The sequence below is a fragment of the Ovis canadensis genome, chromosome 11 (genome assembly GCF_042477335.2).
Source record: "Ovis canadensis isolate MfBH-ARS-UI-01 breed Bighorn chromosome 11, ARS-UI_OviCan_v2, whole genome shotgun sequence".
NCBI classification, from domain to species: Eukaryota; Metazoa; Chordata; class Mammalia; order Artiodactyla; family Bovidae; genus Ovis; species Ovis canadensis.
The window spans coordinates 60800939-60820966 of NC_091255.1; the positions used below are offsets into that span (position 1 = coordinate 60800939).

Here is a 20028-nt window from a genome sequence, read left to right on the forward strand (position 1 = left end):
AAGCAACTGCACCTTTTAAATATTTTGTTTCATAATTTTAAGAAAATGAACATGGCTGGGAAGGGATCGAAATTTGAGGAGATGGTTCTAACCTAGGACTAAGTCATTAATGGGTCCGCTAGGATTTGGCAGTGGATATCTGTTGGATCAGTTGCATGCGGCAGAGAAGACTGGACCGCGTTTAGAGTTAGGTGCCCAGGAGTCCTGTAGGGCCATCTTCGGCAATGACCCTTTTATGCTGTTGAGAACAGTGTTCCATGAGTAACTTTCCTCTTAAATCATTTAGCTGTTGAATCAGAGCAAGTCAAATGAGTAATAAAGGTAGCGTTATTAAAGTTAATATAGTAATACGTTAGTGCTAACTTTTTTCACATCAGTACAATTTAACACAAAATTCATTTTCTGGTTTTGCTTTTCCCTTGGGCGCAGCTGCAAAGTACTCTCTGTGTTGAGCAAATCGAAAAGCCGTTTCTTGTTGCAGTAGACTGTCAGTGTAATTTTAATCATTAAAACCATATTTATAAAAGATTCTGCAGGAAAATTGTTGCTGTTTTAACGGGAAAGGCCTACTATAGAAAATTTGGAACTGCAGGAGCCTATCTTTCAGTTTTTGGCATGTTCTTCAGTTTATTTGGTTAAATAGGTTACAGTCCTTTGATAATCCCTTAGGGAACTTGGGTAATATTTGCAAACTCCGATATTGTTTGTAAAGGAGGTGGGGAAGAAGAAGATTGCTTGGAGGGGGATTTGATTGCTTACTTTGGAGGAGCTGCAGCCTGGAATCCCTCTTTCGGGGTAAAACCTGCACTCCTGGGATAAAGAGAGCTGTGTACAATTTCTAGTTCTTTTTGTATCCTCATCTTCTGGAGCCAGGCAGTAAATTGTGGGGCTGATACCAAAGGTGTATTTATTGTAATCCAACAAATAGCTGGATCAGTTTCAACTCAATTTCTTTGCAGAATTCATCTTGGGTGTGAGGTTTTTGCCCTGGAAGTTTCCACTTTCCTCTTGATGATAAATGGTATCCTGGGATACTTGCTTTTTTTTTTTTTTTTTTTTTAAGAAAACTTAAGAGAATTCTTTCTTCCTCTGAGAAATAAATTTGTCTAGAATTTGATGCCAACTCACTGGGGAAAAAGAAAAAATCGATTTCCTGGAAGATTTAATGCATATATCGTCTATCCAACTGGGGTCACCCAGTTTGGGTCAAATAATGTTTAGGTGATTTATTGGGAGAAACAAATATGACAGATTTGACTAGAATTAAATTCTCAGATAAATAGGGTGAGATATGATCCAAAATTTGTGAAGTGTTCCTTAAAAACAAAACTGGAAGTTGGCAGAATCAAGGAATGATTCCAGCTAATCCAGTTGTGTCAAAACATGGGTTTGTGCTAAAGCTGATTCTGTCTTTACTGTCACATTTAAGAATTATTAAGACAAATTAGAGCTAATTATTTTCTTGTTCATTCAACAAATGGTTCCCCAGCATTTGCTGTCATCTAGACATGACTGGATATAGTATAGAGTCTGTAACAGTGCTGTCTAGTAGAACTTTCAGAGAGGATGGAAATGTTGGAAATGCCTTATGTTCGTGCGCTTCAATGTGTTAGTCACCAGCCATCTGTGGCTAGTGAACATCTGAAATGTACTGCTAAGGAATTATGTTTTAATTTTTTTTTTTTTTTAAATGCCGCACCTCATGGCATGTGGGATCTTAGTTCCATGAACAGGGCTTGAACCCGAGCCCACTACATTGAAAGTGTGGTGTCTTAACTGCTGAACTGCCAGGGAAATCCCTTTATTTTATTTTTAATAAATTAAATTTAAATAGCCATGCATAAGCTAGTGGTTAGGGCTTCCCTGGTGGCTTAGATGGTAAAGAATCTGCCTGCAATTCGGGAGACCTGGGTTCGATTCCTGGGTTGAGAAGATCCTCTGGAGGAGGGCATGGCAACCCACTCTAGTAGTATTCTTGCCTGGAGAATCCCCATGGACAGAGGAGCCTGATGGGCTACAGTCCATGGGGTTGCAAAGAGTTGGACATGACTGAGTGACTAAGCACAACACAGAACAGTTAGTGGTTCAGTATTGGGCAGTATACATCCTTAGGAATGCAAGGACTATAAACATATTTTCTAAGAAAGTAATGTACTTACTTAATCTTGGCACATGAATAACTTATTACATTCCCATTTATGCTTTACTGTCTAAGAATGTTTGAAACACAAAAAAGATTTAACAGTACAGACATATAGGTAAACATACATACTCCATTTAATGCCATTTTTTTTAATGCAAGTGACAGTGGCAATGAAAAATATGAACTAATTAATGTCAGAAATACCACTAAGAAAAGTTTTATATTTTCATGCTGCCCTTATGGATCTGAAAGCAAAGATACTGAGGCACGAAGTGAATGACGGACGTGACAATATTATTCTCAAGTTGATGGAAAAGTCAGGAATTGAGGTGAAGCAAGTACCCTTGATCTGTCAGCTTTGGCAGTTAAAACTAAATAACACTGGCAACGTCTTACAAAGGAATTCCCAGGTGGCTTAGTCAGTAAAGCATCTGCCTGCAATGCAGGAGACCTAGGTTCAATTCCGGGGTCAGGAAGATCCCCTGGAGAAGGAAATGTCAACCCACTCCAGTATTCTTGCCTGGGAAATCTCATGGACATGGGAGCCTGGCGGGCTACAGTTCATGGGATTGCCAGAGTAGGATGCAACTTGGTGACTAAACCATCAACCGTCTCTGGTAAAGAACCTGCCTGCCAGTGAATAAAGAACCTGCCTGCCAGTGCAGGAGACACAAGAGACGCAGGTTCAACCCCTGGGTTGGGACTGAAGGAAGGAAGTGGCAACCCACTTATTCTTGCCTGAGAAATCCCACAGACAGAGGACCCTGGCGGGCTACAGTCCAAGGGGTTGCAAAAGAGTCAGACACTCTTGTTGGCTGAACAAGATCAATGTCTTACAAAACAGTTTTGAAATACTGTCTCGTTACTGTAATCAGAGTTGACTGAAAGGAGTAACACCATCCATACCAGATACACGCTCAATGGTCTGCATGGGAGAAACTCAGGATATATATAATACATTGCACGACCTTGAATTGTCCCCCAACCAGGTCCCCTCACATTTGCAAGACGGAAGTAACTTACAGGCGAGCCGTGTTATGTGATGCTGACTCTGTATATGCAGTGGATAAATATTATACGTACGTGACACACAGTGTTTATGTATCAGAACTCAAGTTAAAATAAGCACAGTTAGGGCCCTTGCAGAAGTTCTCAAGCTTTCAGTTTGCCTAAGAATCCCCTGGGCAAACAATGCAAATATTGACCTTTGGGCCCCACCCCCAGAGATCCTGACCCTGGAGACCCCAGAGGCCTACTACAGCTCACAGTGCTTAGAACACTTCTTACAAAGGGCAGCCTGTCCCAGCCCAGATTTTACAGGAGAAGGAATCCTAAATTGCTTCAGGTCATGCGGCCGTGAAGCCCATTCCTGCCATTTCCTACACACGCCTGGTTGGGGCGGGCAGGCCAAATCTGGAAGTGGTGAGGCAGCCAGGCACTGAAGCTTTTCAAGCACCTGGGACCCGCCCCAGGCCGCCTAATCTATTCCATGGCCCCTAAACAGGAGCACAGACTGGACTCACCTGGATCCTGGGGCCTGGGGAGGTTAAGGAACACTGTTGTAGGAGGGAGGAAACAGCAATTAACCAACTCCTTTATGATTGTGCTTTGGAGACCAGACTGCAACCCTCTGTGAGAGGCCTCCGTTGTATGTGGATTTTGTTTTTAAAGAGTGTGATTTATTAATTCTGCAATCATATAAGTGCATGATTCTAATTTCTTACAACTAGTGCAGTGAGAACATCTTTATTTTTTGGAATTGAAGTACAATTGATTTTCAATGTTGTGTTAGCTTCTAGCTAAGCGATTCAGTTATGCGTGTGTGTGTCTGTATGTATATATTTTCTTTTTCAGATTCTTTTCCATTATAATTTACTACAAGGTATTGAATATAGTGCCCTGTGCTATACTGTAGAACCTTGTTGTTTATTTCTTAAAAACATTTTGTAGCTGTGGTGGGTCTTTGTTGCTGCACGGGCTTTCTCTAGTTTTGGGGCGCGGGGGCTCCTCTCTAGTTGAAGTGCATGGGCTTCTTGTTGCAGTGGCTTCCGTTGTTGAGGAGCACAGGCTTCAGTAGTTGTGGCACACAGGCTTGGGTGCCCTGAGGCATGTGGGATCTTCCCAGATCAGGGACGGAACCAGTGTCTGTTGTATTGCAAGGCAGATTCTTAATCACTGGACCACCATGGAAGCCCCTATCTATATTGTATATAATAGTTTGTATCTGCTAATTTCAAACTCCTAGTTTATCCCTGCCCCCTCTTTCCCCTTTGGTAACCGTAAGTTTGTTTTCTATGTCTGTGAGTCTCTTTCTGTTTTGTAAATAAGTTCGTTTATATAATTTTCTTTTTAGATTTTCCATATAAGTGATATCAGATGATCTTTATTTTTCTCTATGTGACTTGACTTGGCTTAGTATGACAATCTCTAGGTTCATGCATGTTGCTGCAAATGGCGTTATTTAATTCATTTTTATGGCTGAGTAGTATTCCACTGTGTATATGTATCACATCTGCTTTATCCATTCATCTGTCAATGGGCATTCAGGTTGCTTCCATGTCCTGGTATTGTAAATAGTGCTGCTGTGAACCCTGGAGTGTGTGTATATCTTTTTGAACTAGAGTTTTCTCTGGATATGAGATTTTCTCTAGGAGTGGGATTGCTGGATCACATGGTAACTCTATCTTTAGTTTTTTTTAATGAAACTTCATAGTGTTTTCCATAGTGGCTGCACCAATTTACATTGCCACCAACAGTGTAGGAGGGTCCCCTTTTCTCCATACCCTTTGCAGCATTTATTATTTGTAGACTTTTTGAGGATGGCCGTTGTGACTGGTTGAACATCTCTATCTTTGCATGTGCAAGATGCTAGCACATCCCTGGGATGGCATGCCTAGATGCTGCACTCAAGGACAATGAGTCTACATGTTTTTTGTTGGCTGTTGTCAAAGTGTACCCAAAGGGCCTGCGCTGATTTACACTTCCACCCCAGGTAGATAGGGTTGCTTTTGTCCCCACATTCTTAGCAACTCCAGGAGGTATAAGTCCGTTTAGGGCATTTCTGAAAGTGTTTAATGCTTAGCTGGTTTCAGTGGCACTCAAACACAAATTAGTCACGTCTGTTGCGCGTCCCACATCTGCTTTTTTTTTTTTCAAGATCTTTGCCTGGTACAGGATTGTTCACGTGTAAAAAAGACTTTATGAGTGCGGTTTCCCAGTGTGAAATCCATTATTTTCACAAATTTAACAATAACTTACATGTAAAAGTTTTAAAATTTAGTGTGAAGCCCTTACTTAAAAATCAGTAATTAGTTTGGAGATTCAAAGCGGTAAACAAATATACATTATGAGGTTGCTAATTGTTCTCCCTGGATGCTGGAGGTGATCATGAACATCGTCTACACATCCTTTGGGTACCATTGATAAACCCAGGGGTTTCAGGAGTGATGGATCTGAGAATTGGGTTACAAATCCCCCTCTGAATCAAATGTATGCTCTATTTCACTCCCTTCTTTAGCTGGGTTACTTCTTGTCTAAAAGAACCCAAACAAAGAAATGTTGCTCAGGTCTCACAAGACAAGAGATTTATGTTTCTGTCTTTAATCCTGTTGCTTTGGTGAGAGACTATGAAGATAACTTCAAAGGACACACAGTTTTCATTGTATTTAAAAATGTTTAGTATAAAGTGTTTATTTATTTACCTGACTGCACTGGGTCTTAGTTGCAGCATGTGGGACCTATTTCCCTGACCAGGAATTGAACCCGGGCCCCCTGCATTGGGAGCCTGGAATCTTAGCCACTGGACCACCATGGGAAGTCCCCAGGACACAACTTTTTGAAAAAGCCATTTTCCTGCTTCTTGTTGGCAAAAATCTCAATGATAATCAGAGGGATTGCATTTGGAGACTAGGAATGTTAAAACAGAATGCACCAAGAAAATTCCACATTGCAGGTGAGCATGGCGTGCCCAGAGGACGATGGGAATATCCAGTTCGATGTGTCCAAGGCCGATCCCCTGCTTTTGCTGGGCAGCATCTCGCCAGGTCCCCAGCCTCCAGCTCTGTTCCTCCACCACTGTGGACCTTCATGGCTGTCTTTTCAGCAAGGAGAGTGAGACGTGCCCTGCTGCCAAAAGGTTCAGAGTGTGTGTGTGTGCATGCTCAGTCATGTCTGACTCTTTACAAGCCTCTGGACTAGATAGCCTGCCAGGATCCTCTGTCCATGGGATTCTCCAGGCAAGAATACTGGAGTGGGTTGCCATATCAGACAGATACTGAAAAAGCTCCCTTTCCCCTTCCTGTCCCCAGCAGTATGATTCTTCACTCTGGAAGCAACAAATGCTACCTCTTCCTAGGTTTTCTTCCAGGGGCACCTGAACCAGCAAGGATGTGTGGAGCATTTCCTCTTGCCCCAGGGTCCCACTGGTTTCTTTTGATCACACGGATGGTAGTGCACTAAGGCTGTTCTGCACGCTGCTTTTTTTTTTTTTTTTTCCCCCTTCTTAGCTGTATGGCTTGAAGGTTATAGGCCCCATCAAGTGGATAGATCTACCTGGCTCCTTTGAGTCTCTCCATGATATTCCGTAGTTGGATGTATTGTTGATATAACTAGATCCCGATTCACAGATGGTGAGCTGTCACCATGTTTAGCTCTTGCACCGAATAGTAGCATTTGTTTACAGAACCAGGTTTTCCTGTTTGCTGGACTGTGAGAGGGATGCAGGCCTGCAGCAGAAGTGTCCACGGTGACTGCAGAAACAAAACACGTTGAAACGCTGTTAATTTAATCGCGATGCACGGCCATGTCCTTTGGCTGGGCATGTTCTCACAGGTTCCGAGAGCATTTCACATAACTCTCAGTGCTGACGGTGGTGGCCACTGTCTTTTGAGGTATTGTTATAGGTTATTCCTCTTTGGGGAGGAAATCTATTTTACATGTCCAGGCTTTATAAGTGAAAGGGGCTGCTGTCAACATCGCCATTTCATATTTCTTGGAGACCCTGGTTCGATTCCTGGATTGGGAAGATCTGCTGGAGAAGGGATAGGCTACCCACTCCAGTATTCTTGGGCTTTCCTGGTGGCTCAGCTGCTAAAGAATCTGCCTGCAATGTGGGAGACCTCGGTTCAATCCCTGGGTTGGGAAGATGCCCTGGAGAAGGGAAAGGCTACCCACTCCAGTATTCTGGCCTAGAGAATTCCATGGACTGTATAGTCCATGGGATTACAAAGAGTTGGACACGACTGAGCAACTTTCACTTAATACAAGTGCTTTCTAGAGCCTCATGTCCTAGTGTGAACGTTGCTGGATGGGAGCATGTGTCCCAGAATGAATGACACGTCAGTGTACCCACAACTTCAGTAGACAGTACCCACAATACCCACATCTTCAATATCAACAACCTCAGATACTCAGATGACACCACCTTTATGGCAGAAAGCTAAGAAGAACTAAAGAGCCTCTTGATGAAAGTGAAAGAAAAGAGTGAAAAAGCTGGCTTAAAACTCAGTGTTCAAAAAACGAAGATCATGTCATCCAGTCTCATCATTTCATGGCAAATAGATGGGGAAACAATGGAAACAGTGAGAGACTTTATTATCTTGGGCTCCAAAATCACTGCAGATGGTGACTGCAGCCATGAAATTAAAAGACACTTGCTCCTGGGAAGAAAAGCTGTGACCAACCTAGATAGGATATTAAAAAGCAGAGACATTGCTTTACCAACAAAGGTCCATCTAGTCAAAGGTATGGTTTTTCCCAGTAGTCATGTATGGATGTGAGAGTTGGACCATAAAGAAAGCTGAGCCCCAGAGAATTGATGCTTTTGAACTGTGGTGTTGGAGAAGACTCCTGAGAGTCCTTTGGACTGCACAGAGATCCAACCAGTCCATCCTAAAGGAAATCAGTCCTGAATATTCATTGGAAGGACTGATGCTAAAGCTGAAACTCCAGTACTTTGGCCACCTCATGCGAAGAGTTGACTCATTGGAAAAGACTCTGATGCTGGGAGGGATTGGGGACAGGAGGAGAAGGGGACGACAGACGATGGGATGGCTGAATGGCATCACTGACTCGATGGACATGAGTTTGAGTAAACTCGGGGAGTTGGTGATGGACAAGGAGGCCTGGCGTGCTGTGATTCATGAGGTCACAAACAGTTGGACATGACTGAGCTACTGAACTGAACTGAACTGAATGTCACAACTAGAAGCCTGAAGGAGAGAACAGTTGCAGCTGAGACTCTCATGGATCTTTCTGAGAAGTCATAGACCCAGGGGGCATGAAGGGGTGAGGCCTTGGAGGACCACGCCCTCACTCTTTTGATGTCTTGATGGAACATCTTGTTTCCTGGGCAGGATGTATTTGTATGCTTTGCTCTCTGACTCTGGTTATGTGGAGAACACCCACCTTCCTTTGGGGTGCTGACCCTTGCCCTCCCTGTGTAGCTCTGTGTGTTGGCGGTGGGGCTGGACATTGGTCCTGGGAGCTTATGCAGCTCCTGGCCTGGGGACAGCTGTGACTCAAGTGGGGGCTGTTACAGCCCTCCCCTGGCCTTCCCCGAAGGGTCCTGCAGAAGGATCTTGCTTCCTCTGAGGTGGCTAAATTGGAGGGATATCCATCTTGTCCCTTCCCTGCCTACCCCCCACCCCCCAGGAAATAAGTGCATTTGCTGAGAGATACTAAAGTCAGCACACAGAAGAAGGATAAGAAGGAGAGAGCAAGAAATAGAGAAAAATAGCGGGAAACTTGGGACAAACCTGGAGTATCGGGATCCAGCTGGGTCTTCCTTGCTTGGACATCCCCTTGGCGGCCCGTGCTAGTATGAGTTGGGTTTCTGCCCCTTCCCATCAACCCAAGACTCATTTCAACTTCCCGTCAAACATTTGTAAAACTTGATGTTCTAGGCCACAAAGAATATCAGATTCCCAAAGTGGAAACCATATGGGCCCCATTCTCAGATCACAAGGTAATAAAACAGGAGACTAACCCAAAAGGGGGGCTGTCTAGAAAGAGTCTAAACAAACACATCCCAGAAGCAGACATCAGCATGTCAACAGGCACCTCCAAAGATGCTCCATGTCACAGCTCATTAGGGACACACACGTTAAAACTGCACCTCCTCCAAGCAGATACAATTCGGAGAACTGCCAATAGCAAGTTCTGGTGAGGGTGTGGGGAGACTGGAACCTGCACGCACTGCTGGTGGGAAGGCAAAATGGTTCAGCCCCTCTGGGGATCAGTTTGGCAGTTTCTTAAAAGCTACATAGACACCATATGACCCGGAAATCCCCCTACGTATCTATCCAAGAGAATTGAAAACATATGTCCGCATGAACCGTGTACCCGAAGGCTGCTTCATCCAAAATAGCCAAATGCCCATCAGCTGGTCAATGGATAAACAAGTTTTGGTAGGGCCAATCTAGGGGCGGCTGCTCAGCAACTAAAAGGAAAGGATTACTGATGAAAGAAACAACGTGGACACATCTCAGCATCTTCTGCTCAGTGAAAGAAGCCAGACGCAAAAGACTACGTGTATATATATATATGCTTTCATTTCTATGAAATTCTAGAAAAGGCAAAATTTACAGACACAGGAAGCAGATCAGTGGCTGGCTGAGCCAGGGGTGGAGGTGGGGGTTGTCTGCAGAAGGCAGTTTGGGAGTTTTTTTGGCAGAATGCTCCCCAAACTGGACTGGGGATGTGGTCCTAGAGTCTTTCTTTGCTGTTCTAGGGATTTCCTCCTTCTCTCTCATGGGATGGCCATACAACAGAATGCCTGATGGTCATAAAAAGTGCTGTAGAATTTTTTTCTTGTCGTGGGCAGATAGACATAATAAGTTTTTTTTTTTTAAGTATTTTATAAAGCTATATACACAAAATGATTCCATGTTTGTTAACTAGGTCCAGAAAAGGCTGGAAATACATTTGTCTAATTCTTGCTTATTTAAAAAAATCATGTCTGCTCAAGGAATGTGTATGGCTTACATAATGAACAAATAGAAAAAATATTGTAAGAAAGCTTGGGGACCCTTCACTCTGGTCTTTTCCTCTATCATCTTCTGTATCCTAAAACTTAATTATGGTGGTGGTGGCACAAGTATATACATTTCCCCAAAAGGATAGAATCACTGTTTAAAATGGGTGTATTTTGGGACTTCCCTTGTGGTCCATTGAGACTCCCTGCAGGGGGCAAGGGTTAGGTCCCGGGTCAGGGAACTAAGATCCCACATGTCCCATGGTGTGGCCACAAAGTAAAAAATAAAATACAATGGGTGTATTTTATTGTTTTTAAGCTATATCCGCCAAAGCAGAAACTAGTGAAACTGGAGAAATCTGAAAGGGTTTGTGGACTGTATCAATGTCAATTTCCTGGTTGTGATATTGTGCTATAATTAAGCAAGATGCCAACTTTGAGAAAAGCTGGCAACCACCCAAAGCTGGAAGAGGCAATGAAAAGTCCTCCCCTAGAAACTTCAGAGGGGATGTGCCCCTGTCGACACCTTGATTTCAGACTTCTGGTGTCTGGAACTGTGAGAGGGTGAATTTCTGTGGTTTTAATTCATGTAGTTTGCCATACTTTGTTACAGCAGCCCTAGGAAACTCATAGGGAGGACTGTGAGCCCCTGATGGTAGTGACGCTAGAATCACTGTGGAGGGGTGGTGAGGCAATGAGAGGTGCCAGACTAACTGGTAATCTTTTAGGAAAAAAATGATAAAGGTTATACACTTTGTGTTGTTCAGTAGCTAAGTCGTGTCTAATTCTGCAACCCCATGGACGGCAGCATGCCAGGCTTCCCTGCCCTTCATTATCTCCTGGAGTTTGCTCAAATTCATGTCCATTGAGTCAGTGATGGTATCTAACCATCTCATCCTCTGCTGCCCTCTACTTTTGCCTTCAATCTTTCCCAGCATCAGGGTCCTTTCCAATGAGTTGGCTCTTCGCATCAGGTGGCCAAAGTATTTGAATTACACTAAACTAAAAAAGTATCAGATGGATAAAAGTTTAAATAAAAAAAAGTTAAGGCTATCACAGGTAGAAGAATTCTTGTGATTTCTTCTATCGCAGAAGAAAATATAGAAAAGAGAAATTTGTTTACTCATGGGAAGTCTTTTCTAAGCATAATACAAAATCCATTTCCATTAAAGGAAAAAAGCTTGACTAGATTTAGACTTCTATGAACAAGAAAACACCAAGAACAAAGGAAAAAACAAATGACACTCCAAGGATGCGTTCTTGCCAAAAAGATTTAATCTGAATCTAATGGAGCATCTGGATCCCATTCTCACTTTCAGAAAAGACAGTTAACCTTGGAACAGGTGAAATACCCCTGCAAGGAAGCCATCAGACAAAACCAGGATGTGGTATACTCCACAAGACCATTGACTTGGACTTGTTGAAAGGGCATGGCATTAAAATAAAAAAGCTGAATAACTATAGAGATGCATTAAAAAGCAAATGCAGTGCTGAAGCTTTGTTGGGTCTTGGTTTGAAAAGGAAACTTTGAGGATAGCTGGGAAAATTTGAACCTTGATTGACTGTTAGGTGACATTGGAGAATTGTTTTTTTCATTTTATCGGGTGTGATTACCATTTTCCAGCTAGGTAGGAGGTGGTTCTTGTTCTCAAGTGATATATATTGAGGTATTTAGTGGTGAAATGCCATCAACAGCTACAGTTTCTTTTTATATGAATCAGCAAAAACAAATTGACAAAGCAAATGTGGCAAAATGTAGAGAATTTGGTGACGAGTATCCCGATATTCCTCTGGAGAAGGAAATAGCCGCCCACTCCAGTGTCCTCACCCGGAGAATTCCATGGACAGAGGAGCCCGGCAGGCTCTAGTCCTTGGGATCGTGAAGAGTCGGACGTGAGTTAGTGACCGAACACCACCGCCACCACCCAGATATTCATGAGCTCTTCTTTCAGCTTTACTGTATGTTTGAAAAATGTAATAAACGGATGGTGGTTTAGTCGCTAAGTCGTGTCGAACTCTTGGGACCCCATGGACCCCTGCCACACTCCTCTGTCCATGGGATTCTCCAGGCGAGAATACTGGAGTGGGTTGCCATTTCCTTCTCCTTGGATGTTATTATCCATGCTTTATTCCTTATAGAAATAAAAGAGATACACACTACTGTGTATAAAATAAACAAGGACTTATTGGATAGCACAGGGGACTATATTCAGTATCTTGTAATAACTTAGAATGGAAAAGAATCTGAAAAAGAAAGTATATATGTATATTTATGTACACCTGAAACATTGTAAATCAAGTATACTTCAATTTAAAAAATAGAAATAAAAAAGAGATCCCAAGAGAAAAAATGCACAGAGACATAAAGAGGCAATTTGCAGAAAAGAAATTAAGATGGTAAATACTTGGAATGAGGACCCCATCCGAGGAATAATCAGATAAACGCAAATTAAAGTATTAATTACAATATCTATTTTCATCTATCAGGTTGTCAACAATTAAAAAAATTGATACTACAGAAGCATTTAACAACTAATGGTGAAGACGTAGAGATATAAACCTGCTCAAGAGTGGGTCAACTTCATGTGGGCAGCCTTGGCCATCAGCAGAGACCCCGAAAGGAGGGGAGGAAACTTTGTTCCAGCAGCCCCATTTGAAAAACCAACACATTTTTCCTGATTATAAAAGTAAAACATATTCCACAGAAAATATCTGAACACTGGACTTCCCTGGTGGTTCAGTGGCTAGGGCTCCTTGCCCTCAGTGCAGGGAGCCTGGGTTCAATCCTTGGTCAGGGAACTAGATCCCACATGCTGCAACTAAGACCCGATGCAGCCAAATAAATAAATAAACCCACTGAATAAATGTTAAAGTTTTAAAAAATACATGCATAGTTAGATAGGATAAAGATCACCCAGGAAAGGGCAACGCTTAGTTCAGTTCAGTCACTCAGTCGTGTCCGACTCTTTGCGACCCCATGAAGCTCAGCACACAAGGCCTCCCTGTCCATCACCAACTCCCGGAGTTCACTCAGACTCATGTGATGCCATCCAGCCATCTCATCCTCTGTCATCCCCTTCTCTTCCTGCCCCCAATCCCTCCCAGCATCAAAGTCTTTTCCAATGAGTCAACTCTTAGCATGAGGTGGCCAAAGTACTGGAGTTTAGCATCATTCCTTCTAAAGAAATCCCAGGGCTGATCTCCTTCAGAATGGACTGGCTGGATCTCCTTGCAGTCCAAGGGACTCTCAAGAGTCTTCTCCAATACCACAGTTCAAAAGCATCAATTCTTCGGCACTCAGCCTTCTTCACAGTCCAACTCTCACATCCATACATGACCACAGGAAAAACCATAGCCTTCTTAATTGGTTGTTTTTCCTTACTTTGTACATAGATGATATATGGCTTATGATCTTTAGCCTGTCTTCACTTAATGTTATACCATGAGCATTTCTCCATAAAAACAGAGTTCTTTGCAAACATAACTTTACATCACTGCACAGTTATTGCAGGCTAATTGTCATTATTGATCACTTCCATGCTAGGGACCATGACAACACTTTACAGAAGTGAGCTTTTTTAATCCTTGTCTCACACTAGTCCAAGAAGCAGGTATTAATAAAATAATTATTCCCGCTTTAGCAACTTTAAATTTCCTGTTCTGGCTTGTAGCCCCTTCCAGCATCTTCCGGGTTAGCCTTGGAGCATTGTCTGCTGCTTCCGCTGACCTCTGCTTCCCCCATCACATCTCCTTCTCTGACTCCCACACTCCTGCCGTCTTCTTCCACTTATAAGAACCTCTGTGATCACACGGGCCCATCGGATGACTGGGACAATCTCCCATCTCAAGGCCCTTAACTTTATCTCATCTGCCCAATCACTTTTGCCTTGTAAGGCAGTGTATTCACAGCCTAGGGCTTTCAGATGTGGACATCTCTGGGGGCCATGATTCTACCCACCTCACTTGCCCATATGACATGATGTAAGTGATTGAGGCCAGGCTCCTCTTTGCTGACACCCTGTGATCTATTGGATCTCTGCATATTGTTGGCTGGTTAGATTATTTGCAGTTATTTTAACATTGAATAAATAATGCTGTGACAAGCATCCCTGAATAGAAAACATTTTATAATTTGAATTATTTCTGTATAGTATGTTTTTTGGAGGGAATCTTAGGATCAAAGGGTACAATCATTTCTGTTGTTCTTGATACTGAGTGCTTTCCGAAAAGGTTGGCCACTGCCTACCACCAATAGCACCATATCAGAGAATTCTCGCTCACACTTTTGTCTTAGAGCTAGAACAGCAAAAAGTGAATCCAGCTGGCACAAGTGCCCTGGCAGGGGACTTCTGCTTAGGGTTGGGGCTGAGAATTTCTGCTCTCAAGTGGAACCTGGCCCATAGATCTCCTTTATTTTGCTCGCACACTTTAAAAAATATATACATAATTCACCAAGATAAAATTCACCATTTTAAAGTGTTCATCTTTTTAGTCTATTCGTAAGGCTGTGCAATCAGTTTAGAGCACTCCCACCGTTCCCAAAAGAAACTCTGGGTCCATCAGCAATCGATCTCCCTTCTCCTCTCCCCCCCAGCCCCTGGCAACCACCAGTCTGCCTTCTCTCTATGGAGTTGCCTACTCTAGAATTTCATATAGTTGGAATTGTGCAGCGTGTGGCCTTTTGTGTCTAGCTTCTCTCACTTGAGCGTAGTGTTCCCAAGGTTCGTGTTTCGTGTATATGTGTCACTGTTTCACCTCTGCCTATGGCTGTGAAGGTGGCTTTATTTGAAAAACTAGGTCTTTGAAAAAAGATACGATTAAATCAAAGATCTTGAGATGAGATCACCCTGGATTTCACCTGGGACCTAAATCCTATGTCGAGTGTCTTTTATATGAGAGGAAGGAGAGGGAGGTTTGAGGCACAGACACAGAGAGATGGCTGTGTGCTGGCGATGTAGAGACTGGAGTGATCAGTCTACAAGCAAAGGGTCGCTAGGAAACCCAGAAGCTGGACAAAGCAAGGATGGACTCTCTCTCTCTCAGCCTCCAGTGAAAAAACCACCTGCCAACCTTGGTTTCAGACTGCTGGCATCCAGAGCAATAGGTTTTTGCTGTCTTAAGCCCTCCAGATTGTGGTAATTTGTTCACAGCAATCCTAGGAAACTAACACGCCTTGTGGGAGAGCCTTTTAGTGCTAAACCCAGGAGAATCCAGCACAGAGAAGGGTTGGTCAATCTGACACTGGAAATACCCGTCATGTGTCTAATTTTTTAAAAATTAAAAATAATAATCTTGCCATTTAAAAAAGAATGTTGATTTAGATGTTTTTGGCCGTGCTGGGCCTTTGTTTGCTGTGCGGGACTTTTCTCTGGTTGCAGAGAGTGGGGGCTACTCTCTAGCTGTGGTGTGTGGGTTCTCATTGCGGCGGCTTCTCCTGCTGCGGAGCACAGGCTCCAGGGTGCGTGGGCTTCAGTGGCTGTGGCTCCTGGGATCCAGAACACAGGCCCATTAGTTGTGGTGCCCGGGCCCAGTTGCCCCGCAGCACGTGGGCGCCTCCCAGGCCAGGGATCGAGCTCATGTCTCCGGTCTCTGTCAGGTGGATTCTTTACCAGGGAGCCACCAGAGAAGCCCAAACATTTTTTAAAATTTATTTTTTACTATGATGTATTCTTTCTTTGTTTTTATTTATTTATTGGCCACACCACGTAGCATGTGGGATCTTAGTTCCTCAACCAGGGATTGAACCCATGTCCCTAGCAGTGGAACCTGCGTCCCCTGCCTTGGAAAGCAGATTCTTAACCACTGGACCACCAGGGAAGTCCTCCCACCATGTTTTTTTAAACTCAAGTCAAAACACATGAGACAGCTCTGGCTCAGATGACATGTTGATCTTCTCTTACTTAGATCGGGACCGGTCACTCTTCTACATCTCAGCTCCTCCTTCTGTCTGTCTCGCTGGTGTCCAGCTTTTGGTAGCATAGGTTGGCCATGGCTTCCAGGGAGTAGGAATGGGCAGGGGGAGCCTGTGGTCCCCTCAGCAGCCCTGCATGTCTTTGGGAGTATGCAGTCCTACTGCATCTCAGCTTCTCTCCTTTGAAAAAAGGAAGGAGATATTTCTGGCCTGGGTTATATAAATGATCTGGCTTCCAGCTGAAAGATGCAGTGGATGACAAAGTGCCAAGTGGTCCTCACCTTCCTGGGGCTTGTTTCTGAGCGGAGAGACACTGGTGGTTTCACTTAGGAATGAAACAGCCAACATCCGGTGGCAGCCGGAGCCCAGAAGCCCTGTACTGGGAAGAGAGCTGAGCTTCCTTTTTCCTATTTCCTCCTGGATCAGATCAGCAGACCCACTGATTATCTAACCAGTGAGACAGCTGGAGAGAAAGGAAGAGCTCTACACTTCCCATCACCCAGACCCGATTTTCCCGATTGTCCACACAGGTGCCCAGGGAGCTCTCCCAGGCCCCTCTGGGACTGACTTTGCAGCTGTAAAAAACAGCCAGGAAAATCATTTTGATCTTAAGACAGCTGGGGTCTCTCCTGGATTCATCCTGAGCTCTCCTCTTCTTCCAACTATAGTGGATCGCCGGAAACCTCCTCCGACGTTCTGGAAACCTCCCAGGAACCCCCCAGAGCCGTTTTCCTCTGTCTCCAGCAATGCAGAATTGTGTGACTGAGGCCTGCCCCTGGATGAGGCCTCTGGAAGAGCACAAGCAAGAATTCCTTTTGATCTCACAATTTCTCAAGTGCAAGTATTTAGAAATGACTCTCGCTCTGAAGCTGGTGGCCAAGTGCCAGGAGGGCAGGCTAGATGGAGGAGTGGAGCAGGCTGGGGAGCGGTGCAGATTCCTCCAAGGCCAGGCACAGAAGAGGGAACCAGTTTGCATGTCGGGGGCCGGGGAGGTGCAGGAGGCAGAGGCTGGAGGGGCCTACTCTCTCAAGAGTCTGGTCTTCCATTTTCCTTTCATACTGTATTGTCCATATACATAAAAGTAATGCATGCTCACTCTAAAGGAGGTATTTCTATTTTGGGTCTTTAATATATACTTAAGAGATTTTTAAATGTGTTTTTATATATTTTCTATATATATGTGCAAGTAATACATGCTCATGGTAAAACTATTTATGGCTTGTCTTTTTGAGTATTTTTAATATATTGTGGTTTTTGTGCGTGGAAAGTAGCATATGCTACTAGAATGAGCTAGACTAGCAAAAAATAACTTGTAAAATTGAGATAGAACTTACATATCCTAAAGAGTACAGATCTTAAATTGCTCAGTATATTTTCATATTATGTATGTATCTATGTAATTATCACTGTGGCAAAGGCTCCCTTGGACCCCTCCAAAGAGGTCACCTCTATTCCAACTTCTAACACCATAGATTTAAAAAAAATTACTTATTTAGGCTGCTCTTCGCAGCATGAACTTAGTTCCTTAGGGATCGAACTTGTGCCCCCTGAAGTAGAAGCTCAGAGTCTTTTAACTACTGGACCACCAGGGATTCCTTGTCTGGCTTATTTCTCTCAGCACTAGCCTGCAAGGTTCAGATAGTGAAAGTTGCCCAGTCATGTCCGACTCTTTGTGACCCAGGCCAGAATACTGGAGTGAGTAGCTGTTCCCTTCTCCAGGGGATCTTCCCAACCTGGGGATGGAACCCAGGTCTCCCGCATTGCAGGCGCATTCTTTACCAGCTGAGCCACAAGGGAAGCCCTACATTTTTATAGATGAAGCCAAATTGGTCTTCCAGAAACTTTCACTAACGTGCACCAACATTAGGTGAGAATGGTTTAATTTAACTTTAAAGTAGATGCCCCCTCCCACCCCGTGCTACCCGCCAATGGCAGGTAGCACTTTGCTTTGTGTTGCTTTAGTTGTGAAGCTAAGTACCTTCTCTGGGATTCATTGACCATTGATACACTTGCGAAAATTCTTTTCTTCACTTATTTTTGATTGTGTTGGGTCTTTGTTGCTGTGCAGGCTTTTCTCGAGTTGCAGCGGGCGGGGGACTGCTCTCTAGTTGGGTGAAGGCTTCTCATTGTGGTGGCTTCTCTTGTTGCAGAGCACGGGCTCCGGAGTGTGCGGGCTCAGGGGTTGTGGCCCCTGGGCTCTAGAGCACAGGCTTAGTTGCGGTGCACTGGCTCAGTTACCCCATGGCATCTGGGATCTTCCTGTACCAGGGATTGAGCCTGTGTCTCCTGCATTGGCAGGTGAATTCTTTACCACTGAACCACTATGGAAGCTCGATATACTTCTTTTTTGAGGATTGTCTAAATATTTTATTAAAATCCTTTCTGTCATTCATCTTTTTAAAATTATGTTTGTAAACACTCTTTGTATGCTGCAGAAAGACCTTGTATTTGAAAGGCATGGAAAGGAAATAATTTTATATCTATAGCAAAACAGAGGAGGTTCTACTGATGTTAGGTTTTTCTTTTTGCTGCTCAGACTATGGATCAAACCTGTGCCCCGTGCTGTGGAAGCGCAGAGACCTAAACACTGGACCACCAGAGAATTCCCTCTGGGGTTAGTTTTGAAACTCAGCTGTCCAACCACACTCTTCTTTTACTTGTATATTATACCTTGATCACACAGTATCAAAACGAGGCATTTAAGTTTGATTTTGGTAAGTGCTTTGGAATAAAATAAACCCACAACTGGGAGGCACCATCACTTCTCCATTTTGACAGCATGCTTTCCTTCTGAGCCTACAATGGGCCTCAGAATTCTTCCTAACACAAAGTTCCATGTGGCCCGTGGTGACTTGAGTTGGCATGAGTTGAAACGTCTGTGCTTCCATGATGGAATGACTCCTGGAAGTTACCTGAATGTAGGGATGCCTAGTAGAGGTGGGATGGAGGAGCTATCAGGGTTTGTACTGGTTTCATCAGGCTGAGGGCAGGACGATAGAGCTCCAGGCTGGGGCTGCAGGGATTCTGCCCAGAAGATCTTGCATGGCCATAGTAGGTTCTCACTGAACAGCTGATGAAATGTTGGTGATGAGGTCGTGTCTGGATTTTGCAGGTGAGGAGAGGGAGAAGGGGAGATTGGTGGCCCAGGGGGTTTCAAGATAAATGTGAAGGATCCAGTTTTGGAACAAGAGGTGCTTTGACTGCGTTTGTCTTTGCTCATGCTTGTTGCCCCCGCAGGTGAGTTCCCAGAACTGGAGGGAAGGAAGCCTGGATGGCAGTGGGGGACAGCTCCTACTTCCCTTCTCCAAAGTCTTTGCTGTCCTTGTTCTAGGCTGGGCTGGCCGGGTCTCAGGTGTCAAAAGTGGACTTTTTCAGCGCCTTGTGTTTCAGGCCTTGTGTTTCTTGGGAAAGAAAATGTATTTGGGCGTTTTGCCTATTCCTTTTCCTGCACAGAGAAGCCTCCCCCATCTGCCTCCAGGTGGCTTTGCAATTTAAACTTGAAAATGCTGAAGCCTTTTCCCACAGCCACTTTGGGATGACTTCGTTACTTTCCACATCCTCCCAATTAGTTCTCTGGCTTCGTGTATCCCTCAACATCCTTTCTCATTCCACTGCGAAATGAAATGTTTTTATGCAATCTCAGGGAAATGTTTTAACATCCATGTCACCGCAGGTAGCCTGTCTGGGCTTCTTCATGGAGCTAAGTGGATGGTGTTAGGTACCTTGAACGTACTCCTTACCAACCCACCCCTCTGTGTATGTGTGCACGTGCGCGCGTGTGTACAGGCTCACACAGTTCTGTTTATACAATCCTTTTGTATCCTGTATACTACAGACATTGCACTGAAAAACCAAAACATCAAATGACATGTGTTAAACCCACTTGGAGATAGGTGGTAGGCTGGGTGCCAGGGAGCACCTGGCGATCAGGGTTGCTGCTGTCAAGGAACTTTGCTCAGTTTCTGGACTGGCAGTCAGTGGGCTGCATTTGGCGCCCACATA

The 20028-nt window shown here is 44.0% G+C and overlaps 1 long non-coding RNA gene across 1 annotated transcript in view; it reads left to right on the plus strand.

The window, feature by feature from the left end:
- Positions 1 to 20028, plus strand: part of LOC138415352 (uncharacterized) — a 121139-nt gene that overhangs the window by 1387 nt on the left and 99724 nt on the right. The window lies entirely within an intron of this gene.